The following is a 22132-nucleotide window of genomic DNA, read 5'->3' on the forward strand; positions in this document are numbered from 1 at the left end:
TATTTGACATGATATTTTCTCCGACCCTCGAGTCGTGAGTCTCCAAACAAGTGATCCTTTTGGGATTATTCAAACTACGATAGTGAGTAGGTAAGGCTAACTGCGACGACTTACTAGAATGATAGTAAGTGGGTCATACCATCTGCGATAAACTCACTCCAGCTACGATAGTAAGTAGGTGTGACTAACTGCGACGACTTACCAGAGCTATGGTAAGTGGGTCACACCATCTACGATAAACTTACTGAAACTACGATAGTAAGCAGGTATGGCTAAATGTGACGACTTACTAGAACTATAGTAAGTGGGTCATACCATCTTCGATAAGCTTACTCAAACTACGATAGTGAGTGGGTATACCGACCGTGACGACTTACTAGAACTATAGTGAGTAGGTTACCTACAAACTGCAGGAGCTTGCTAGCGCTATAGCAAGTGAATCTTTTTCATGCAGGTAAGTTTGCTAGAACTATAGCAAATGATTCCTCTTATGCAGGTACGCTTGTCAGAACCATGGCAGGTAATTCCTTTGGTGCAGGTAAGTTTGCTAGAACTATAGCAAATAATTCCTATTGGTGCAGGTGAACTCGTCCGAACAAGGACAAGTGATCCAAATGGTGCAGGTGAACTCGTCCGAACCAGGGCAAGTGATCCTAATGGTGCAGGTGAGCTTGCCAGAACTATGACAAGTAATCCTAATGGTGCAGGTGAATTTGTCCGAACCAGGACAGATAATCCTAATGGTGCAGGTGAACTTTTCAGAACTATGACAAGTAATCCTATTGGTGCAGGAGAGCTTGCTAGAACTATAGCAAGTGATCCTTTTGGGGTTCACAAACTACGAAGGCTTGCTAGCGCTATAACAAGTTAACTATCTTCTACAACAAACTGCGAGTCGTCGATGTTGATAGTTACGTTTACCCATCACGTTAGTCCCTCGGCAGTGATCAAAGGGTTTTACAAAGGGTTTCTTCAAAGGGGTTTATCACGTTAGTCCCTCGGAAGTGATCTACTTCAAAAAAACAAAGGGGTTTTACAAAGGGTTTTTACAAAGGGTTTCTTCAATGTGGTTTATCACGTTAGTCCCTCGGCAGTGATCTATTTCGAAAAAACAAAGGGGTTTTACAAAGGGTTTCTTCAATGTGGTTTATCACGTTAGTCCCTCGGCAGTGATCTACTTCGAAAAAACAAAGGGGTTTTACAAAGGGTTTTACAAAAAGATTTTCAAAGGGTTTCTCAATTGGGTTTATCACGTTAGTCCCTCGGCAGTGATCTTCTCCAAAACATCACCAATAACAAGCAAAGGTTTTATTTTTCTTTTTCAAAATTACTAACATACTTCAACTGACAATCATGCATCATTCAACTAACATACCTCATTTATACATAATGCATATACATGCATCGCTCTCATTTATTTTGAGAAGCTCACTGCATCATGCATCGCATGCATCATAACATTGCATAAAATTCAGGTTGCCTTTTTAGGCCATACTACAATCAAATCACGTGGGTTCTTCCAAAAAGCATTTTCTTCACATCCAAGAAAAAGAGTGGTATTTAACTTGGGTGGCATCTTTAAGCCCATCTACCACAAAACCTTTCCCTACAAATGCAAATTTCAGGGCATTTCAGTGTCCAATCATCTTCTACCTTTAGATTTCGATAGGTAGACGTGCCTATCTGACTCTTCAGGTTTAAGAAGATTGAACAGGGGCAGCTGTCATACCCCAAAATTTGCCCGTCTTATTTCATCTTCAAGGGTTCAAGGCTCAATGGTTAAACTCAAGTCACTCTCTCCTAATCAAAGGTTCAAATCAGGGTTTTTTAACTAAAAAGTCAACTCAACTTTGACTGGTCATAACTCTCACACGGTTTGTCAAAAATTGTCCAACCAAAGCCTATTCACAAGGAAATTTCATTCTCTACAACTTTGATGTTGGGCCCAAAATCAAGAAATGCACCATTTGGGAGATATGGACAAAAACATTACAGGTCCTTTTGAAAGTCAATTAGAAGTCATCTTTTTCAAATAAAGCATACATGAACATGGAAGACTCAATTGAGATGAAACAAAAAGGATCATTTAGAAGACACTCTAAGCTTTCTAAATTAATCAAGAACACCTCCATAGGGTTAAAATTGAGTGAGATACGCATGGTTGAAGTTGGGCAATTTTCAAGATATGCATGAAACCCTAATTGCCCAAAACTTGGTTTTTGAACTAATGGGCCTAAGATGTTCACTTCAAACATATTCATGACCCAAATAAAGACCTCTAAATCCATTCTTCTATTTTCTATTATTTTTATTTCTTTTATATTGAATTTTAATCAATTAAATTCAATTTAAATTAGATAAATGATGGAGATATTCTAAAGGATGCACAAGGGTTATTTTTCAATCAAGTCATGATCATAATATTATTAAAATTTGTTTGGGTTGATGATAGGAAAATATTAGATAAAAATAGAGAGAAAGTCATGTAATTAAAATCAAAATCCTTTCTCTCTTGTTACTTAAGACCCAAGCCCAAAGAAACCCTAGGGGAGGCCATATATATTCTAAAAATACTCAGCAAGAAAGGGAGGACGAAAAAATAAAAAGGGAGGAGGCCATAGGACTAGGGTTTCAAAGAATAAAAACACACCAAACTAGGGCATATGAGAATTTTATTCCCAGCAGGTTCCAAGCGAAACTAGGCATTAGTTCGCCATCTTGAAGCCTCTAGGGATTGTTCCCAACTATTCTCGTAGCTTACAACCCTCCAGAACTGTTGCCATTCGTATTGACTTGGTGGTTGAAGCTTCCATGCTCTTAAACTCTCATCCCATACGTTATTAATGCAATTTATGCAGGTATTCTTGTTTATGGCGAGGTTTAGATTTGTTTAGACTCATAGTTCATGAGTTTTAATGCAGGTATGAAGTTCCACCATTACTAGGGCATGGAAGGTACACACTTTCGTTTTCATGTTTACAGCGATTTTCAAGGGAAACTTACGGATCCAATGGATTCAGGGGATATGAATTAGTGTATCTGGGCAGGTTTCGTGTTTGCTTCTTTCGATTTTCACAGGTTTTGAGGATGACAAAATTAGCCATGGAGAGTTGTAGGGAAACTCGCAGCAGAATTCGCAAGAAAACTCATGGCAAAATCCGCAATTAACATGGTGAAAGTGGTGATGAACAATAACGTGGAACTTTTGACTACCCTCGGAGCTCTTCTATTGGCGGCTCAGCGGAATCAGGCTCTCTCTCCTCACAGGATTGGAGCGTAACTCATTTGCCTGGGTCCCACATGGGTTTGTGTTGACTTCATTCTGTTTATAGCATGGTTTTATATTTATTATTCCCAATGTGTTTGTCTAACAACATGGATGTCTAGCAGAGACAGTGGAGGCATGTGCTGTGAACTTAGGAGACCTGGGTTCGATCCCCAGGTCATGTTTATTTTGCTATTATTTTCTTGAATTTGCTTGCTAGGGCCAATTCCTAAATCAGGCGTTGCGCCTCCGGGCAAGTCCACCATACATCCTCAGTTATCAGCCCCAGGATCTCTCTACCATCCAGATCTAACGTACAGCACTGCATCCCTACCATGGAACTCCAGGAGCTTGCCCACACACAATAAAAACCAGGTTCTTCTACATATTTTTTTATTTATTTATTTAGTTATCTAGATTTAAAATTAACCAATTATATTTAATTTAATTTATTTGTTTAATTAGGTTTAAAATAATAAAAATGGGGTTAGGCTAATAATTAACGTTAGGATTATTTCCCGGTTGTTCGATTATGTCGATTAATTTATTTAATTATTCTTTTATTACAAAAATCACAAAAACCCTAGAAGGTTAGTAATGCATTAGGGTTTGCCCAATCCCACTGCCATTTGGCAAAACCTTAATCATCATTCAATTTTCTCCTCGATCCGACTAAATCTATTGGTCGCATTGGCGAGAAATAAATTTAATTTAATTAATTTATCTATTAATACTAATTTAACTAATTCTGGTTTAATTCTCTCCTCGACTCGACTAAATCTATTAGTCGCAATGACGAGAGATAAAATAATAAAACGTAAATAATTGAATTCGTTGTCATGTAATAACCAAATCTATTAGTTACGAGAGGCAATGATAAAACGCATAATTTGATTACAAAATTTAAAATACATTTTATTTGCTGCTCGTGACGATCGAATCTATCGGTCAGAGTAACCAGCAATACATCATTTAATCCGTTAACTATAATGATCAAATCTATTGATCATCGCACCTAACGGTAACATATCAAATCAGGGTTGTACGCCAAAACTTCAAAACACTTTCACCTTCAAATCAAAAATTCAAAATTATGATAGGCCACTCAAAAAGCCTTTAAAACAACTTCAAACCATATCAAATCAAACTCTAATTCTAAGGCGTATAACCCTGTGCTCAAACTACGTTGACTCTGATTCTCCATAAGGAGATACGTAGGCACTTGGCAACAAGGCGAGTCCCCCTTCCCCAAAATTCTAATCAGGTTCAAATTTTACCGTTCACCCTTTTCATTTCTTTAGCTATTGTTCTAATTATTTTAGCCATAAATTTGTTCCTTAAACTCAAAACCTTAGGAAAGGGTTGAGGGTGCCTAACACCTTCCCTCGACCTGATTATAATAATCTTACCCAGATTTCTTAACTTCGTTGGGTTTCCTATTCGCCCTGGTAGAATAGGTGGCGACTCTAAAAAGTCTTTAATTTTAGGGCAGGTTGCTACACTACGAGCAGATGTGTTAGGATTCTTAGGAGGGTCCCTCAAAGTAATCAAATTTGCCTTCAGCAGATGTTGTAAGGCTTGAGCCAGCGTCATATTGATCTTTGTGAACTGACGCCTAGGCGTGTCTTGCTTGTTTTGACGACCTTTTTGAGGCGCCGGTGTGGAAATTAGAACTGCCCCAACAGATTGGTCATGGTTACTCCTTTTCTGACCATACACAACATTGGACTCTGACTTCCCGTTGAATGGCCTCTTTGTAGCGCCTAAGGATGTAGTCACTTGAATCTTACCACTTCGGATACCACTTTTGACATGTTCTCCAGTTAGTATCAAATCGATGAAGCCAGATGAAGAATTCCCAATCAGATGACTATAGAAAGGGTCGGTCAATGTGCTCATGAACATGTCAACCAATTCTCTGTCAGCCAACGGAAGTTGAACTCTGCTAGCCAAGTCTTTCCATTTTTGAGCATACTCTTTGAAGCTTTCATTAGAGCCCATAGACATGCTTTGTAGTTACATACAGGTTGGCGCGAGATCAGCATTGTATTGGTATTGCTTATAGAAAGCAACAGCCAAGTCTTCCCAAGTACGGATATTGGTACCCTCCAGTTGATAGTACCACTCGAGTTGAGTTCCAAATAAGCTCTCTTGGAAAAAGTGGATCCATAGCTTCTTATCGGCGGTGTGAGGTTGAATCTTCCTCACATATGATTTCAAATGCAGTTTAGGACAAGAGACTCCGTCGTACTTAGCAAAGTTTGGAGTCTTGAACTTCGGAGGGATAACAACTCCAGAGATGAGTCCTAGCTCCTCAAAATCTAGATCAGGTACTTTCTGAAGTTCCATAACTTTCATGCAATCTTCCAGTAACTTGTATTTGTCATCAGGATATTCGTCCTCAAAGTAGTAATCTCCTTCTTTCTCAGAGGGCTTGACAGAATCATGATTACTTTTCGCATCAATCTTGACACTAGCGTCGTCCTTTTGTTCATCGTCATCCTCTTCGGAAACCTTGACTTCTTCCGCTTTCTTGAGTGGTCCTCGGAATCTTCTTCCCATGTCAAAGACACCCACAGATCTTCTAGGCTTTTTCTCCTTCTTGGTCAAAAGGGTTTTCAGCTCGTCTTGCCCCTTGGCCAAATTCAAAATCAAAGCTTGGAACTGGGTGTTCTGAGCCTGAAGGTCTTTGACTAATTGCACGAGATCCATTTGTGCTGAAATAAACAGCGAGGAAGGATGAGAAACCCATCATAGGAAACGTGTTATGCAATATTATGAATGCAGATGCAATGTTTTCAAGGATCTTTTAGGAATCTAGTTAGCAACATTAGAAATTAAACCGATCGCAGCTTCGTCTGAAGAATCTTGGCTTTCATCCTTGAACGTCCTTCTTTGAGAATCAAGCTCACCATATCCAGTGGGTCATCGCCTCTGATTCGGGATACTTCTGAATTTGAAGGTACATGGCTAGAGGAAAATAAATCCTCTTGCCCCTTGATAGGTACTGAGTCTCTGAATTGGAAGGTATGTGGCCAGAGGAAAATAAATCCTCTTGCCCCTTGATAGGAATTCAGTCCTTGATAAGAGCACCTGAAATTGTGCGCCCTAAATTCCTAAGATCCTTGAAAGGGTTAGTTAACATGTGATGTTATGATGTTATGATGTCATGATGTTATGTGAATGCAGTGCATCAGGGAAAGCGTAAGATAGTAAGGACAAACAAGTCCTATAACAAAACTTGCAAGGAAATCAAAGGGTTAGAAGCACACACAAGCAAGTCACACAAGTGTCCTTAGGTTTAAAGGCTTGTATGAAGTCTGACCAGGTAACTACCCTTCCCCAAAGGTACTTCTATGGATAAAGAGATTTCAGCAACAGGGTTCTACCAGTTACCCAGAATTGTCAGCCCCTCTAAGGCACCCTCAGACATGATGCATTCGTATCATGCAATGATACTTTAAGAAAGAACCTATCTGATTTGTAGTATCGGGTAGCGACTAGGCCCTCAACATTTGTCAAGAGTAGCCCCCCACTACGTCCTAAAGGCCAAGATGGGTTAAAGGGTAACTAAAGGTCCTTAAGCTCCGGCGCACCCAAAGGTATATACATAGACCTCCCTCATTTGAGCAAGGTGTGTATATATCTATGGAGTCCTAACTTAAGTGTGAACTTCATATTGACTCATCTCCCACATATGTGAAAGAGGTCGCCATGAATATGCCCCTCATATCTTAAGTGTACTTGAATCCGGGTATAGGATTCGTCCTTCATTTAATTCCCAAGAAACCTTTAAAATAAAGCAATCAAAACAAACAACTGAAAACATTTAAGTGAAACCTAAACTTTAAGGTAACCCCTCTTTTTTAAGTATATCCCCAGCAGAGTCGCCAGTTCTGTAACTCGGTGGGAGAACTGACTTTTTGGAATGTTGCGGATAGCAAGAGTCGCCACCGACTTTTATTTTATCCAATATATAGAAAGGCTAAAAGAACAGAAAAAAACCTTTTTGAAAGAGATTGAGTTCGGGGGGTAGGTTATACAAAGGGAAGGTTTAAAGCACCCTTTGTATCCATGGTTATCCATGGGCTCTTAATTGCTTAACTCACTTATTTTCCAAAAGAGTTTGAAGTGTAGTGTGTGAATAGTAAAAACTTTGTTTAAGGAATTTAGCTTGTAAATAAGCGTAGCCTTGTTTGAAAGTATTTTGAAAAGAAAGTGTGAAAAAGTTTTGAGTTTAAATCAGAGCAAGCAATTAAAAGCAATTACCCTTAAGGTAAAAGTTTCTATTCTTTAAGACTTTAATGGGAAAGTGCTATCCATACCATAAAGAGGGCAGGTAGTCCTTTCATTGGATTTGAAAAGGGTCATCGAAATTATCGTTCGCCACAAGACTGTCCCTACCATAAAGAGGGCAGGTAGTCTTAGAGAATGATGTAATAGTCATCTTTAGGCAACCAGTGAGGATACCTCAACAATCGAAAGGGACTATCATCATCATATCGTAGGCAACCTCAAGGGACAAGATCATATAACCAAAGGTAACATCGAAGGGGCTCATGATCTTTAACGATGATAATGAACTGAGGGCAACATTTGCTAAGTTATCCTCATATCTGAGGGACTTGACTATTCTGTTTAAATTGAAAGGCAACAGGCAGCATAAGAAAGGTTACCATAAAGGGGTGTGTGTGTGTCACAATCAGGTGGTTAAGTTCAGATATTTTATCTTGTAATTAGTGAGCTATGTTAATTAACAGGCTTGCACTCCCTAGGATTACTAACCATAGCAGAAAAATAAAACATTTTAATAGTCCTACGCGATTACAATAAACACCTGTATGCGGGAAAATTAAAGGCAGAAAGTAAAAACCTAAACCTATTACAATAAACACCTGCAAATGAATAGAGGCAAAAACAATAACAACCTAGGCTATTACAAGGCTTTGGGGAAGTTACAATAATATTGCAAGAATTAAATTAGGCAAGGCAATTGGCATAAGGCAAACAAAAAGTATCGAAAAAAAGAAAGGCAAAATAATTTAAAATGAAAGGGTTTTTGAAAAGATTCAGGGTAAACCCTGATTTTTTTTAAAAGGTTTAAATAAAAATAACAAGAAAAGGTTTTTATGACAATGTCAGGGTAAACCCTGATTTTAAGGGAATGAGGTTTTATGAAAAAAAATAGACACTAAGTTAATGAACGACACCTACCTAAGACCCCCTATGGTCACCTAAGGTTTTAATTTAATCGGGGTTAGACAAACCCTAAAAATTAATTATTGGTTTTAACCTAATTAATTTTAAAATCGAATAATCCTGATTAAATCATTTTCATGAACCCTAAATTATTTAAATTAACCTAAATTAAATTAATTCTAGTTAATTAAATTATTTATCCTAAAAAATTAATTTATTAATTAAATATATTAACTTAGTTACCTAACCTAAAAACCTAAGATTACATACTCTAACTAACTATCTAAAAAAGTTTTAATTAAATAAAAAGATTTGGTTTAAAAAAAAAGAGTTTAATGAATTAATTAATTAAAAAAAAAAAATAAATCAGAAAAGAAGATAAAAAAAACCAAAACAATAAACAAAAAAAGAAAAAAAGATAATAAGGGAACCTGATTGGACGTTGGATTTGGCTGTTGATGATCATTGAGTGTCTATGGTGATCCCTGCCATCGTGGCCCTTGGATCATGCCCTGTTTGTGACCTGACGGTGGAAGGATGAGGACGCATGATAAGAGCGTAGGGCATGCACGCGCTGGATCTGATGGCATAGCATTTTTAAGAAAATGGTTACATCCTGGGGGATTCGAACCAAGGCTCCTTCCCTCACAAGCGAGTGCTTCTTGCCAATTAAACTGCTTTGTCATTCTTTTAACACACACGCCAATAACAATATATAAAAAAAAGTGTCACATATAAATTCAAACCAGAAAAGCGCGCTCAGCTTCATCTTCTTCATAGGGACAAGAGTTTTGCCCACGATTTACACCTGCTTTAGCCACAGTTTCTTGAGCATTGCCATAAACCCTGCAAAAAGCCAAAACTCAAAATATAGAGTATAAATTTAACCCAATGACACATATTGGCCGAAAATCATCCCCTGAATTCAATTGCATCGTTAATTTTGGCCAATTTTGCCAGAGATTCAAAGTCCCCAAAAACGGAACCCTAAAACCTAACAATGGCCGTTTATGGTCCCTTCATCCATACTCAAATCAAATCACCCAGAAACCTTGCAAACATGATTATGAGCGAGAATATGTAATCAAAACACATTTATGGTGCGTAAGTTATAGGAATCAATTCTTGAAAAAAGAAGAACAAACCGTGAGATGCAGAGGTTGATTCTGGGCGTTCCAAATGACTGTGACGATTACAATGGCTCTACAAGGCACTGGAGAATCGTTCTTGATACTTAGAAAGGCTTGAAACGATGTAAAACTCAGTCTGCTAGTTGCTTGCAAGTTACGGTTTTTTTATGGTGGATAGGGATCTCTTTATGATTTTTCTTCCCCTTGCTTCTGATTCTCTTCAGCATATATATGGGATGAATTTAGGTCAACAAACTTGCACAAAATCCAATTAAATCTTGCTCTTTGATGATGAAAAATTTGATTGGAACTTGATTGAAATTAGTTATGAAATTTTTCCTAACTGGCAAAAATTTGATTTTCTCTTCTCAATCCCCATTAGCACGAAATTACATCATAAATGTGATATTTGGATGATTGGGATTGATTGAAAAATAAAACCAAAACAAATCTTTTGTGTTTTCCTTTAATTATTTGATTTAAATGGTATTTTAAATGAATAAAATTCACTAAAAATATAGTAAAAATTAAATATTCGTGGGACTGGGCATGGACACTCTTAGTGACTTGGGGAACAAGTTTGGACCATAAAAGATTGGGCCCCTTTGCAAGAAAATCGAATTTGGCCCTTATTTGCTTCATGTATTTTACCAAAAATCGACCAACTTTGACAAGGAATATCTCCTTCAATTTTTAAGATATGAAGGAGTTCTAGGACTTCTTAGAAAGCTCAAGATGTCTTCTACAAGCATCTTTGGAACATTTTTTGCATTCGAGGATTTTATCTTGATGATATAGCTCCTGACAAAAGACAGCTTTTTGCGAGCTTCTAGAAGGACCTGTAATGTTTTGGCTCATACCTCTTATGCGGAAGCATTTCTGGATCTTGGACCCAACATCAAAGTTGTAGAGAATTTAATTTCCTTGAGAATGGGCTTTGGTTAAGGAATTTATGAAAAAGTATGAGAGCGATATGATCAGTCAAAGTTGGGTTGACTTTCTCCTAGAAACCCTAAATTAGCAACTTGGAATTTTGATGATTTCTAAGCTCTCCTTGATGAATCATGATCAAACCTTGATCAAATGATGAATGTGACTTTAAAATAAGGATGTTGACCAAAAATCGGGAGTTTTGACTGTGGTTTGACCATAGTTGACTTTTAGGTCAAATTGGTCGACTATTGTCCATTTGAGTAGTTGACTGATCAAACTTATGAGTCAGAGCTTGAAACTTGGTATGAGGATCCTTTGAGGCATGTGAGAGACCATGAGGTCCACTTGAGGTGTCAGAACCTGATTTTATTTTGAGAGAAGAAAAACCTTAGTTGTGGGTTGATTGCTTAGGAGAGAGATAATCAGGCTTATTTCTCATTGCTTGAGCCAAGATATTTTTGAAATATGATGGGCAAATTTTGGGGTATGACACCCCCCTCTAGATACGTAAGCCAAGCGTCTAACTTGATGAAGTCATTCATGAGGTAAAACTCATAGCTAAAAATTGTTTTTATTTTCGTAAACTTCTCTACATTTTTTTAAAAAAAAAAAAAGTCTTTTCCCATCCTTTTTGCTAATGACAAAGGGGGAGAAGATATATATGTGTATGTGTATGCTTGTCTCTAACTATTGCAGCCCAAAAAAAAAAGATACAAAATCTATATGAATCAAGAGAGAGCTTTGATCAAGGGGGAGTTATCAAAGATAGGGGGAGCATTCACATAAGAGATTCAAGTTTTTCAAGAGATCCAAGCATTCCAACTTTCAATTGATTGTCATCATCAAAAAGGGGGAGAATGTGAAGTCAATACTCTTAATCCAATGTGTTTAGATGAAGACAAAATGAATGTCAAATAATCATATTAAAAAGTATGGAAAAAGCTTCAAGAACAATGTATCAATTCAAGTGTCCAAGTCTTATCATGAGCAAAAGCTAGCACCAAATTATTCATGATTAAAGTTGAAGACGAAGCATGGATCTTGATTGATAGAGGTACAAGCATGCAATTATGTTGATAATTTTAGTGCTCAAATTATTCTCCAAAAAATCACTTGCATGCATTGGTCATTTGTGTTCAAAATCACTTTCAAATATATTTTTTTAATCATATTTGAACCATGTTAAATCTCTTTTAAATATAATTTTTTTATCATGTTTGGACCATATTAAATCACTTTCAAATATAATATATTGACTTGAATAAATCAATAGATGTTGCATTAGGTTGGTTCAAATATTTAGACAATTCTTTAAATATTTTAATTTTTTCAAACATGCAGTTTTTGGTAAATTATGGTGTTCACTTAATAATAGATTTAAGTGATCTTGGAAAGAAAGTCTCTACCGAGGAACAAAATCTAAAGGTTATTAGATCCTTAACAAGAGAATAGAAACCAAAAGTAACGACGATATCCGAGAAGAAGAATCTATCTAGAATGACTTCCGCAACATTGTTCGGAAAACTTCAAGAATATGAAACAGAACTCGGAAGACTTGAAACACATGAAATTCAAGTAAAAGATTCAAAATACATTGCCTTAAATACGAAAGTCAAACATCATGATAGCAATCAAGAAGAATCCACTAGTGAAGAAGATGATGATTTTATCAAGAAATTTGAAAAGTTTCTAAGAAAAGAAAGGAAAAAGGAGATCATTAAAGGGGAAGCACCAACAAGGAAAGTTAAATGTTTTGAATGTGGAGAAAAAGAACATGTCAAAAGTGAATTCCCTACACTTGAAAAGAAGAATAAATACTTCAAGGGAAATAAGGATAAAAATTCAAAGAAATCATATATAGCATGGGAAGATAATGAAGTAAGTTCATCTTCCGATTCCAAAAGCAAAGAATATGCAAATCTAGCATTCATGGCTTCACACCAGTCAGATGATGAAGACGATGAGGTTAGTAACGAATTTTCCATTTATGATCATGATGCACAAGGTGCCATAAACTAATTATTAAATAAATACAAAATGCTATATAGAACCATATCAATATAAGAGAAAAACATCAAATCTCTTGAAGAGAAAATTGATACTATACAAAAAGATTTCAAGATTGAAAAGAAACAATATGTTGATAAAGAAAAACAAAAATCTACATGTAATAATTATGAATCTATTTCTTTTCAAATTGTCCAATTAAAGAGAGTCCTAGAAAGATATGAAAAAGGGCAAATTGGTTTAGAGGGTGTCCTTAGTCAACAAAGATATTCTAATGATAAAAGTGGGCTTGGTTATTCAAAGTTCTCAATACCAATTTCTAACAAAATTGTTTATGTTAAAGCTAATGACCAAACATCCCAAGAGAAATTTAACAAGCCTAAAGTGTTTCATCACCATCCTAAGAAAATATTTCCTAAAAAGAAACCTTATGTTCCTAGATATAGAAGTAATTTTGTTCCTACATGTTTTTATTGTGGTATAAGTGGCCATACACCTAATGCTTGCTATGTTAGAAATTTTAGTGTGGCAAGTGGTCATTATGGGTGGGTTAAGAAAGGAACTAACTATGATGGACCCAAAGCACATTGGGTACAAAATCAAACTTAATTTGTTTTATAGGTTTACTTGATGACCACTTAAAATATATGGTGCTTTTTTGTAAGTGGTGGTTCTAAGCATTTTATGGGAGACATAAACTAACTTTCAAATCCAGTTCTAAAAGTCCAAGGGTTATTTCATACGGGGAGTACCTTAAAGGAAGAATTCTTGGCATTGGCAAAGTTGAAGTACTAACTTTCACATCCATTTGAAGATGTACTTGATGTTGAAAGACTAAAGAAAAATATTCTAAGCAAAAGCGAACTTTATGACAAAGGCTTCAAAATTATATTCACCAAAGAAGAATGTTTTGATGAAGTCATTCATGAGTTAAAACTCATAGGTAAAAATTGTTTTTTATTTTCGTAAATTTCTCTACATTTTTAAAAAAAAAAAAGTCTGTTCCCATCCTTTTTGCTAATGACAAAGGGGGAGAAGATATATATGTGTATGTGTATGCTTGTCTCTAACTATTGCAGCCCTAAAGAAAGATACAAAATCTATATGAATCAAGGGAGAGCTTTGATCAAGGGGGAGTTATCAAAGATAGAGGGAGCATTCACATAAGAGATTCAAGTTTTTCAAGAGATCCAAGCATTCCAACTTTCAATTGTTTGTCATCATCAAAAAGGGGGAGAATGTGAAGTCAAGACTCTCAATCCAATGTGTTTTGATGAAGAAAAAATGAATGTCAAATAATCATATCAAAAAGTATGGAAAAAGCTTCAAGAACAATGTATCAATTCAAGTGTCCAAGTCTTATCATGAGCAAAAGCTAGCACCAAATTATTCAAGATTAAAGATGAAGACGAAGCATGGATCTTGATTGATAGAGGTATAAGCATACAATTATATTGATAATTTTAGTGTTCAAATTATTCTCCAAAAAATCACTTGCATGCATTGGTCATTTGTGTTCAAAATCACTTTCAAATATTTTTTTTAATCATATTTGAACCATGTTAAATCTCTTTTAAATATAATTTTTTTATCATGTTTGAACCATATTAAATCACTTTCAAATATAATATATTGACTTGAATAAATCAGTAGATGTTGCATTAGGTTGGTTCAAATATTTAGACAATTCTTTAAATATTTTAATTTTTTCAAACATGCTGTTTTTGGTAAATTATGGCGTTTTTAGCGGCCGTAACAGCACAAAAACTGCCACAATTTACAATGTTTTGAAACAGTATTTTTAAATTTAAAATTTGAAAAATTCTGCGAACTTGTTAAGTCAAGTGACTATTTTAACTGACTTAAGAAGTGCTGTACAAAATTTAAAATTATGTTTTTTCATGAATCATTCTTATTTTAAACTATTGCAAACCTTCATGAAAATGTCTCAAAACTTACCATGTTTCATAGAGGTGTTATGCACTTATAAATACATGAAATTTCAAATTAAAAATCATCTCTTCCATTGCAATTTAACATCATATTTTTCACTCAAATTTTCATACAAGTGTTTTTGTTCTTAATATTTCATAAAGAATTTTCTACATATATGTTCATAACATTCTAGAAAATTCATATCATTCTCATAAAAACTTGAGCACTATATTTTCATCATAAATTGCTTGTATGGAAGAGAAGATCAATCCTAGGGATTGATATATGTTCATCAACATTACTACTCAAATATATTTGGTTATTATTGACTTGTTATCCAGGATAATTGGAAGCAAGGGCTTTTGATTAGTGAGAGGATTGTTCTCATAATCAAGTTAGTAAATCCAAGAGGATTGTTCTTGGTAGTTGAAATCTTGTGAAAATCCAAGAGGACTGTTCTTGGTGTTTGGTTTGTCTTGCGTAAGTCACAAACAATAGTAAAATCTCTTTCATGTTGAAAGGGGACTGGAGTACTCTCGGACTGTGAGGGGAACCAGTATACATCGTTGTGTTCCTTACTTTTCCGCATTTACCGCTTTCACAAATCATAACCAGAAAAGAAAGTAACACATTTCTAAACTCTTGCACTAAACCAGAAAGAACAACTTGCTTCTAAAACCGGATAATTTTTCAAAGGCCTAATTCACCCCCCCCCCCCCTCTTAGGCGCACTCTTAGTACTTACAATATATTTAAAATATGGCAAGCTAGGCTTGGATTTTTTCTTCAAAGTATAAATCAAGAATTTGGGGAAACTATAATCAATGGTCTGTTTATCCCTACTGTAATACGGTGGGAGAACTGACTTTTTGTTTTTTTTTCGCAAAACATGTTGCGATAAGCAAGAGTCACCACCGACTTTTATTTTATCTAATTTTAGGAAAGGTATAAAAGAACATGAAAAACCTTTAAAAAGATTTTGAGTTCGGGGGTAAGTTATACAAAGGGAAGGTGTTAGTACCCTTTCCCTATGGATTTTTGCGTAGCTAGAGACCTGCATAATTCAAACTTACAAAATATTGCAAATAAATTCCAAGTGATGTCCTAGATCAGTGTAAAATCACCTCCTGAGTTCAATGGACCTATTAATTTGACATGAAATTACTTCTATTTAGGATTCCCCATTTGAGGAACTTGGAGCCCTAACAATGGCATCTTGCCATATCCGCACCAAAACTCAAATTAAATAGTCCAGACATGTTCTAAACATCAGTATAAACACAAATATGCAAAGAAATTTCATTTAAAATGCATGAAAGAGTGAAATCAATTTTGAAATATAATTGATAAATCGTGATTGTGAAGAACACGTTTCTGGGCGTGTTGGACCTGGGTGATGATTGGGTTACCTTCAGGAGACACTAAGGAAGCTTGTTTGATCCTTAAAAGGCTTTGAATTTGGCTGCAATTGAGAAAACGAAATTGGTTTTTTTGTGATTTTTTTAGAGTTTGTTTAGGGTTCTTGAGGCTCAGATTCTGTGTCCTTTAGGTCTGAATATGTTGAGTATATATAGAGGATGGAATTAGGGTAACAAAGTTGGGAAGGAATCAATTACTTGATTGGAAGAAATTTGATTTGATTTCTTGCACCAAAACTTTCTTTTTTAAGTTCAAATCTATTTTATGCACTTTCTCACGTTTTTTCTTTTTGTTTTTTGCACTTGGATTATTTGAAACAGATCATGACTTGGCAAATCAAATATATAATCTCTTAATATTTAATCATGATTTTATTTGATTTAAATTGAATTTAAATGAATAAATTCAAATATAATTGAAATAAAAGCATAAAATAAATAAAAATTGATTCATGGGCCTTTTATAAGCTTGTATCCACGTGGGCAACTCCAAATTATAGGCCCAATACTCAAAAGTTAAAAATTCACCAATTAGAGTTTCATATGTTTCTTGAATTTTTTCCAACTTCTGTCAATCATAACTCACTCAATTTTTATCATATGGAGATGATCTTGTACTTTTTGGAAAGCTCAAGATGTCTACTACAACCCCCTTTGGAACTTGTTTTGCATTTGAAGAATTTATTTAGGTGATATTGGCTCTGACAAAAAATGGCTTTTTTGTGGACTTCTAGAAGGACCTGTAATATTTTGACTCCTATCTTTTAATTGAAGCATATCTAGGACTTGAACCCAACGTCAAAGTTGAAGAGAATTGAATTTCCTTGAGAATGATCTTTGGTTGGGAAAAAAAGATGAAGTATGTGAAATTTATGACTGGTCAAAGTTGGGGTTGGCATTCCTTCAAAAATAACCAAAACCCTAATATAGTAACATTTGATATTTGATGAGTTTTGACATGAATCATGATCAACCCTTGATCAAATGATGAATATGACTTCAAATGGTTGATGTTTACCAAAAATCTTGAGTTTGACTATATATTGACCATAATTGACTTTTTGCCTGATACAGTTGATTGTTGGTCAACTGACTGACTGACTGGGCAAACTTGTGATTCAAGGATTGAAACTTGGTATGAGGATACTTTGAAGCATATGAGACACCATGAAGTCCAATTGAGTCCTTGGAGGCTCAATTTCCTTTGAGTATATAAAAACGTAGTTATGGTCCTATTGCTTAGAAAGGGTTTTGCCTGGTGAAACTGTAACGCCCCGATTATTTAATTATTTATTTAATTATTTATTTAATTAAATTTCCTTATTTTATTTTCGGAATTTATCGGTTGAGAATTATTTTGTGGAGAATAAGTATTGATGTCAGCAAATGAATTATTATATCGACGGAATATTATTCAGTGATGTATTGGTTATTTCGGATTATTTATCTTATTAGGCCTAAATTAGTTTGTGAAAAGGAAGTGAAAGACTAAGCCCAATTGGAATAATAAAATTAGGGTTTTAGAGATTGAGAAGTGGAGTGTATCATTTTGGAGAGAACAAAATTTGAAGAGAAAGAGGCAAGCCTTGGAGAAGAGGAATAAGCTTGAAGATTTCCATCCATGGTGCCTAATCGGAAGTGCAATCGGAGACCCAACAAGTTGCTTCAAATTGATTAAGGTAAGGGTGGGGTTCTCTTCCTATAATGGGGCTTATTAACAATTGTATCTGGGGGATTGGATGTGTAGATTTATTGCTTTTGCTGTGTTAAATGGTTGCTAGAAATTGGAAATCCATGAAATACTGCTAGCTGTAAATCGCTGTTGTTGTTTGAAATTGTCGTGTTAACTCATTTCTGGAAATTGAAATTTTGCCGTTGTCGCTAGTAGCTGGTATGATTCTGTTTGTTGTTGTTTGTGTATTAATCGTGAGAATTGAATACATGAACTCATGACGGTCGTCCAAGAAATCCATGGCAGGCGACAGCTCCTTAGCCCATGACAGGCGGCACCACTTAGGCTGGTACAAGTGACGTCTTTCCTTTAGCAACAACACCATCATATGTTATAATTCAACACACCATAATTAAATTATAATAAACATTAGATTCATAAACCTAGAAAACCAGCAGATCGTGATGAGTATACCTTTATGCTTATTCTATGTTTTTGGTTATGATATTTAATCCAACATTCCAGCTGCACTAGTCTAGGAAATATTCAAATGCTTAGTGCATTGTTGATTACTAGCAAATAATTTATTCAAATATTTTAGTATTGAGCCATTGACAACCGTAAAGTTCAATTTGATGATAAGAAGTCAAAAGTAGCACATAGATCAAGTTAGTAGTGAAGAATGTTCTGTTGTTTTGTTCTTGTTTTGTTCTGTTTTGTTCATGTATTCCTGATGTGTGATGATACATTGTTCCATGTTTGCTTACTGTTCCTAAAGGAAATAGTATTGACATATATAATGAAAATGAACCATGATTATGAGGGGGTTATAAAATAGCAGGATTTAGTCCTTAATTAACATGAAAATGTTCAAATTATTCGATGAATGTATAACCGGAAATTAATGGAATTGTGTCCAATTAACCAGTATTGAATTGCGATTATATCCTTGGCTTTGTTGTGAATAACTTGTGACTGTTGTTGCTAATAGTATTGACCGTCGATTTGATGAATTGTCGGAATTGTTCCGTTGTTATGTGAAATTGTTGTATTATGGGTGAAGTGTTATTACCTTTTATGATAAATGATGACTGTGATATGGGCATGTGTCTTGTGACGAATATTTGGTGAAGTAAATGATGATGATGATGATCATGTTGTGATGATGTTGTTAATATGTGAGGTTACATGTTTGTCGTGATATACCGAAGCATGTTGATGTCGTGATGATTTTATTTCTATGTGAAGATGAAAGATTATTTGTGACGTTGAATTACCTCTAATAATTGGTAATTATCAGTGATGTAGGTGTATCCCTAGTGATGATGTGTGATTGTGATGAGTTTTGTGTATGTCTTGTTTGTCGAGTCACATTTCATATGCATACTCTGTGATGGTCTGGATTGGCAAAATTAGTGACGAAGACTTATGCCTTGTGCCTCTGAATTGGGCAATTGGTGACGGGGGCTGAAGCTCCGATTGGTACCACATGCATATACATGAGTCATGTCCCATGTGTCTTATGTGATTCATAGTTGTGACGTTTTGTGACTACATCGTGATGGTACACCGTAACTTGTTAAATGATGGATGTATGTGAAAATGTGAATTCATGATTTTGTGAATAGTAGGAAGATATAAATATCTATGAATGCAATTAACTGAACATGTCTTGTGTAATTTATATGCGATATTTGGTGACTAGATGTGTGACTTATATGTGATGTTTTGTGACTAGATGTATGACTTATATGTGATGTTTCGTGACTAAATGTATGACTTATCTGCGATGATGTTTTGGGACTATAATTGTGACTTTACTTGTGACGTATCGTGAATTAGCTTTCAAAGTAAATGAATGAGATTTATATGTAATTTATGTGATTATGAATTGTGGTGACTCGTTGTGAGATGTAAAGCATGTGAGATTTGTGAATTAGTGAAAGCATGAAGTGTATAGCAATATTAATACTTGCGATGTGATAACTATATATGCCTGGATCCTAATATACAATTTATCATGCACTCACTTATATGATTTGATATCTCACCCTTTTCTCTTGTTCGCCGTTGCCTTTATATTGGTAACGTGCAGGTGTTCGAGTATGAAGATTTAGTTACTGTTAATCGAGTCGGTTGTCGCTCTGATACGTAGCACTCGGGGGGGGGGGTGATTTATGATGTTTATGATTGTTGTTGTTTATTGTTTTATCTTAGCTGAATAAGATGTTATTGATTCAAAGATTGAGAACTATGATTCTGCCATGTTCTAACAAAAGAAGCTACTTTATTTTGAAAAGTATTATATGCTGAGTATTTGTTTAATTGATCAAAAAATGTGCTATGTATCCGCTAAATGCGATTAAGTGATTTATTGTGAAATGAATATGTGACGCCTCATTTGTTTATTGAGAAATTTTGAAACTCTGATTCTTAAATATTGCCGGGTAGTAATGGGGTGCTACAGAATCCTTGGGTTTTTCTTGAACAGTTAAGGATCCTATGAGCATGAGGAGACCATTTTAAAGCAAATATCTTAAAATATGGAGGGCAAATTTTTGGGTATGACACCTACTTACCAAGCAGATGAATAAGTAGTAGATAAACCATATTATCTTTATAATTATGTCTTTAGATTATAGTAAATTTCTTATGTTCATCATTTCAAAAATGTCAAGGAAATGTGGAATACTCTTGAAATGATATATGCAGTTTCTCCAAGTATCAAGCAAAAGGATATGAACACACGAGGCAGAGAAGATGAAGGTGTCACTCTTAAATGCTTTTTAAAACTTAGAAATATTGGAAGTTGTATTGGAACATTTGTAACTAACCAATGTCTAAGAGTTAAATATTGGAAGCTTAATCCAATCTTTACATAAAAAGATAGGAACCTTCATGAATTTTAGGAAATATCCAAGAAGAATGACATTATAGAGAAATTAAAGGAACTAATTTAGTTACTCAAAGATGAGGATATGAGCGTTGAAAATGAATAATCATCAACTTCATCATACTCCTATCATACAACTCCGATGGAGTTATTCAATAGAACTTACCCAATAGTTGGGATCTTCAAAATATTCCAAATCAAAAGAAGGAACTCCATGTTTAAGAAACTGTGAAGAAGAAGTATCTTCAAGTGAAATCTTCGAAAGAAGAAAAACAGAAGAAACATCTACGTCGGGGAGAATTATAAAAGAATCCTCTTCTATCAAAGAAGATGAAGTCTACTTAAAAGAAACCTACATGGTAGATACTGTTCAGGTAACTAAACCATGTTATGAATAAATTTTTAGAATAAGTGGTTAATTAATTGACAAAAATATGAAACTGAGAGAACGAAACTTAGATCTGAAGGATTCATTAAGATATCTGAAAGAAATCAATGAACCATTCAAGATAGAAATAATTAAGATCAGAAACTCAAGACAAGAATGTAAATGTTGCGTCTCTCTAAGTAAGTTTACCCAAGGAAAAGAAAAGCTTGACTTAATATTATCAGGTCAAAAACCTTTCTTAAACAAAAATGGACTAGGATTTAAAGAGGATAGAAAATCTAGTAAAAGCATAGATCATAAGAGAAAGAATGGTCTAGTTTATAAATGAACACAATATAAAAGAATTGGTCATTTAGAACCTTTTCTTCGATAAATAGAAAATATCTAAAGGCAACAACCTTAGATCTTTGGAACTAATGCACCTGGGCCTAAGAAGATTTGGGAACCAAAGGTGAAACTTTAGTGTTTTGCAGGTATGCTTTGTAGCTCGAAGCTTTAAAAGGATTATCAATGGAGCTGTGTAAAGCAAGAGTATACTCCCAAGTATATTGATTTTACAAATTAGTTGATCCAAGGATGCACAATAATGGAAAATATCAATCAGATCAAATGGGTTGAGAAGATATGAATTTTTATGATCCTTAGTGGTCAGTTAAATGGATATGCATGTAATGAACATATTCATTTTGTTGCTTATACCAACTCTTTCATCCAACAATGTATAGAGAAGGATACACCATAATATGACTGATGTTTCCCTTTAAGGGGAGTATTTATCAAGATCTCTAGATAAAAGAGGCATACACTATTTTAAAAGTCGAAATGATCATAAAACTGTGATTAAACCCTTAAAATAATGGTTGCAATTTTTGCTCGTCTTAATAAATTATTGTACTAATCATAAAGACAAGTTTTCAAGTATTTTATAGAAAGAGGTACAAATAAGGCCAAGTAGGGGTGCTGCACACATAGCCCAAATACAAACTATAAATAGGTCAGCCAATCAATTGGCACAATAGGCCAGTTGATTAGAACGTCTAGAAAATAAAAATTGGAACGTTAGAAATGTCCACAACGGATAGTTGGATGTGTAATAAATGAAACGGTTATGTGAAACAGATAAATTACAAAAATTAAAGGCTCTAATCAATTGGCACAATTGATTTGATAAATTCTATAAATATAGGTAATTTTCTTCTCATCCCATCATATCCTCATTTGTGAGTTACATTAGAAGCACTTTAGTTTTTTGAATCATCAATCATCACCTCAAATGTCCTAAAAAAGAACCCA

Source organism: Vicia villosa, linkage group LG1 (assembly GCF_029867415.1).
Source record: "Vicia villosa cultivar HV-30 ecotype Madison, WI linkage group LG1, Vvil1.0, whole genome shotgun sequence".
Classification (NCBI taxonomy): domain Eukaryota; kingdom Viridiplantae; phylum Streptophyta; class Magnoliopsida; order Fabales; family Fabaceae; genus Vicia; species Vicia villosa.